This window comes from Sapajus apella, unplaced genomic scaffold, assembly GCF_009761245.1.
Source record: "Sapajus apella isolate SASKATOON/1434 unplaced genomic scaffold, GSC_monkey_1.0 scaffold5186, whole genome shotgun sequence".
NCBI classification, from domain to species: Eukaryota; Metazoa; Chordata; class Mammalia; order Primates; family Cebidae; genus Sapajus; species Sapajus apella.
In genome coordinates, this window is record NW_022442110.1 from 1 (window position 1) to 4,816 (window position 4,816).

At 41.5% G+C, this 4,816-nt stretch overlaps 1 long non-coding RNA gene across 1 annotated transcript; it reads left to right on the plus strand.

Moving 5' to 3' along the window:
- Positions 1-4,435, plus strand: LOC116547869. The gene is made up of 3 exons (XR_004267213.1): positions 1-87; positions 741-834; positions 4,309-4,435. It is a non-coding gene; the product is annotated as an uncharacterized LOC116547869 (long non-coding RNA).
- Positions 4,436-4,816: the final 381 nt, after the last annotated feature.

A 4,816-nucleotide genomic window follows, 5' to 3' on the forward strand; every position in this document is an offset into this window, starting at 1 on the left:
TCCTTTCAGAATTCCCTCATGATAGGGAATCCCAAGGCTGGAAAACATCATTCAAGTGGGCAATCAAAATAAATTTGTTATTAAAAGGTAAGAGGATAATCTGCAGAAACAAATTAGTGTCTTCCCTAAGAAGAGATTAATTTGATGAAGATGGGCCTTTTCTTCCCCTCTCATCATGACTTCTTCATATTTACAATTAACATTCAGTTTCATTTATTAAACAAACATTTATTTAATGTAAGTATCAGATGAATAAAATATGCACTTACATATAGAATACAGTGTAAGGGTTGGCCTAGGGGGTCGTCAACTGCTTTTAGAGAGTGATTGCAGCTAATTGACTCCTTGTTCCTTCTTGCATTTATTCAGTATAGAGGTAATAACAGAGGTTTTAAGTTAACATGCTTGTGCATAATTAACATGGTTAAAAGAATGTTTTTAAGAATGATAAAAACTTTTGGTTCTGGGGTCCAGAATAAACACCATTAAGAAGTAATTCTTTTTCAACCTCCCCCTTAGAGGCCCATCTAGCATGAAGTTTACATGAGTAAACAGAGTAGAGAAAAAGGAATGTGGGGTAAACTGGGGAAGCTTTTGTTGTCTTACTCTTTACCTTATGACTTAAAGCTCTAATGTAAGAACTGGCTGTCTTCAGCCTATCTCATTAAAACTTTTGGCTTTCCAAAGGTTTGAGACTATATTCTATAACTTCCCTAATATTTCCCTTAATAGTTTTCTAGCCACCCTGAGTGAATCCCAACACTGCCCTGCATAAAATATATCCTTAATTCATATTTCCTATTTGATGTCTGACTCCCCCACCTTCACTAAAATGTAAGCTCCGTAACATTGGAATTGATCTGGGAGACTATTTGGTTGCTTTTCTCATTATTGATGTGAGCATAACAGGGCCTAGAGAAAGTAAGTTGATTACTCACAATCGTAAAGCTGTAGGGGTCTACCTGAAATTTGGCTTCTGATGTCAGATTCTGTAGTGTTTCCTACATGTGTTCCCCCGTGACTGAGAGAGTTTGTGGGCTTTCAGGTTTGACCATTTTCTCTCCAGCCTCTATAAACAGAAGATTTTATCTGGACATTCTAGGTTAGCATAGATGGACGATGACCCTACAATGTGTGGAAAATCCCAAAGGTTGACCACTGTGGATGGGAACTACCCCAGATGTACCAGGAGTACCACAGACATGCTCACTTCTCCATTCACTGGAGCTGTATAGGGTGGAAAGGAAACCCAAATCAAGGTCCTTTGCTGTTTCAGTTCTTTTATTGCATGTCACAGTTCAATGTGTCTCCATTTAAATTCAGAATTTTTGATGAATCGTCAGACCAGCTACAGGCCCTTTGGGTCAGAAGTCTTGATCTCACCAACTGTTCATTTTCTTGATGGACTTCCTTACTTCAGGCATTTGTTTGGAGTTGTCATAGGGGTGTGGAGCCCTCTCTTTTTGGGTCAGTTGGTTCTCTCTGTGTAGGATGTGCTGAAGCTGGCCTGTCTCCATCCTCTTTGTAAGTGTGTGAGGTCTTTTGTTAAGCAGGATAAAGTGAGAGAGGACTCCTAAAGAGAGAAAAATTCCTCCAGCATTTGCCAAAACATGTTTGTGAACTGACCAAAATGTAATTGGATAGCATGAAAAAGGCTAAAATTTATTTAATTTCTTGCCATCTGGTTTGTGATATATGGTGCCTTAAATCGAGTTTAGAAGAAACTTTGCAGATGGAATTTTGTTCTGTTGCCCAGGCTGGAGTGTAGTGGTGTGATCTCAGCTCACTGCAACCTTTGCCTTCTGGGTTCAAGTGATTCTTATGCCTCAGCCTCCAAAGTAACTGGGATCACAAGCACCTGCCACCACATCTGGCTAATTTTTGTATTTTTAGTAGAGACGAGGTTTTACCATGTTGGCCAGGCTGCTCTCAAACTCCTGACCTCAAATGATGTGCCTACCTCGGCTTCACAAAGTGTTGGGATTATAGGTGTGAGCCACCGCACCTGGCCAAGGTTATTATATTTAATTCTACTCCCTGTGGCCTCTCTTACAATACTAATCATGCATGGAGTCCATGGTTTTGCTGCATCTAGTTTTACTCAAACAAAGGCTTTGGACTTTCCTAGTTTACACTGACATACTCTAGTTTGCATCTGAAATGTACTCTGAGGATGCTGACTTCCAGATAGTCATTTTTGCCTTCCAGATAGTTATTTTAGTGTCAATGGAATTTCAAGCAAGTCTTTTGAGTATAGTAGCCACACCACTTAGAGAGCTTCTTTTAGGTTTGGTTACAAAGTTTATTTTAGCTTAGTTTTCTTAGATTAAGTGGGCAAAGAAAGAGCAGAAGCCTTTGGGAGGCCGAGGTGGGTAGATCATGAGGTCAGGAGCTTTATATTGGTGTGGCCAACATGGTAAAATCCTGTCTTTACTAAAAATACAGAAATTAGCTGAGCGTGGTGGTGCCTACTTGTAATTGCCACTACTTGGGAGGCTGAGGCAAGTGAATTGCCTGAACCTAGGAGTCTCTTGAGAAGTTGGGACTACAGCACACGCCACCACACTCAGCTAATTTTTTTTTTTTTATTTTTAGTGGAGACAGGGTTTCACTATGTCACCCAGGCTGGTTTCAAACTCCTGGACCCAAGTGATTCACCTGCCTTGGCCTTTCAAACCTCAGGGATTATAGGTATGAACCACCATGCTTGTTTTTTTCTCTTTTTTCTCTCTTCCCTTCCTTCCTTGGTAGATGGAAATGTGTCATGTACCAGCTATTCATCCAATGACTGCCCCTCAGTTGCAGATTTACCCTTCACTTCCTGCTCTGCAAACATAGAGATGGGTTCCTTAAATGCTTCCTCTGTCAGCTGGTGCATTATTAAATGTTGTCAGTACATGGTGCTAGAGGGGGCATTGTAAGAGGCTTTTCTTTCTAGTTGTGGTATGCAAATCTCCACAGGCACTGAGCTTCTCCAGCACCAGGCCCCTGCCCTGCCTGGTGCTCAGCAGCACGCAGTGACCAGCAGTTTCTCTACATTTGCCTGAGTGGTTTTGTAGTGAGACAACTGTTTACTAATAGGTTAAGCTAGCACCCTAGATGGTGGATTTTCAGCAAATTCCAGAGGGCATATTGCTAACATGTTCCACCATGTGCTAATGCAGCAATTCTGCCGTTACATTACCCATGACTGTGCCCTCTCCAAGGGGGCCTGGATCTCAGCCTTAGTGGGGAATCCCTTCCTTGGTCACTCTATCTTAGTGTAGGGACAGTAGGAAGTTACTGCTCATTGTATCAGCTGGTCCTATACTTTTTTTTTTTTTTTGAGACTCTCTCTTTTGTCCAGTCTAAAGTGCAGTGGTGAAATCATGGCTCACTGCAGCCTTAACCTCCTGTGCTCAAGCAATTTTTTCACCTCAGCCTCCCAAATAACTAGGACTACAAGTGTGTGCCACCACACCTGGCTTTTTTTTTTTTTGGTGGGGTGGGGTAAAGCTAGGGTCTTTCTGTGTTTCCCAGGCTGGTCTCAAACTGCTGGCCTCAAGCAGTCCTCCTGCCTTGGCTTCCCAAATTGCTGGAGTTATAAGCATGAGCCACCATGTTTGGCCTTTGCTAGCCCTATGTTTTCTAGAGTTCTCTTTACTTTTGTAGCCAGTCTCTCATTATGGTGTTCTCCTGTTATATTTAATATTTTTTATTTTAAATTTTACCACTTTAAACTTTGGGTGATTTACGTCTTTGATTGGACTCTGACAAATACAGAACTGGTGCTAGGAAGGGTTCTGGGAGACAGACCCACACGGATGGGATTTGGGCATAGGTTTGGTTATCCAAAGGGCAGCGTTGAGCTCCTTGTCAATGGGAAATGGAATGCTGGTGAATTTTAGTAAGTGACTAAATTTCATAATGTTTCAAGCTACCACTTACTATTGATTGTGATGAAATGCCAGCTGAGATACATGCCTTGGGAGCTAAGTGCCTTCTGTACTTGACCACTATGAAGACTGGTGTGGAAAGGGTTCTTTTGGATGCACTTGAGCAGGGGTGCCCAATCCCTGAATTACAGTCCTATACTTGGCCATACAGCAGGAAATGAGCAGCAGGTGATCGAGCAAAGCTTCATCTGTATTTACAGCCACTCTCCACCTTGCTGCCTGATCTCCAGCTCCTGTCAGGTCAGTGGCAGCGTTAGATTCTCATAGGAGCAGGAATCCTATTGTGTAACTGTGCATGCAAGGGTTCTACCTTGCTCTGTCCTTATGAGAATCTAATCCCTGATAATCTGTCACTATCTTCCATCACCCCCAGATGGGACCGTCTAGTTGCAGGAAAACAAACAAGCTCTGGACTCCCACTGATTGTACATTATGGCAAGTTATATAATTATTTTATTATATACTACAATGTAATAACAAAGTGCACAATAAATGTAATGTGCTTCAAATATCCCAAAACTTGATGCCCTGCCCCCAGTCTGTGGACAAATTGCTTTCTATAATATTTGTACCTGGTGCCAAAAAAATGAGGACTGCTGTACTTGAACACTCACAGGGAGAAAAGTACAAAGCTCAAGTCTTAGCATAAGTCATGGTCTAAATTCCAGAGAGTTTCCCTGATAGCCCAAATGCAATTCCTTATTTCTTGTATCTATAGTGCTTATGTTATTGAAAATCAAACACAAACTTAAATGTGTGAATTGCCGAATTACAATGACAGTTGAATTCACTATGTCACCATAGTTCTCATGAGAACATTGGAGCACTAATAGATGAAGAATGGGATTTTTTTTCTTTTTGAGACAGTCTCCCTCTGTTGC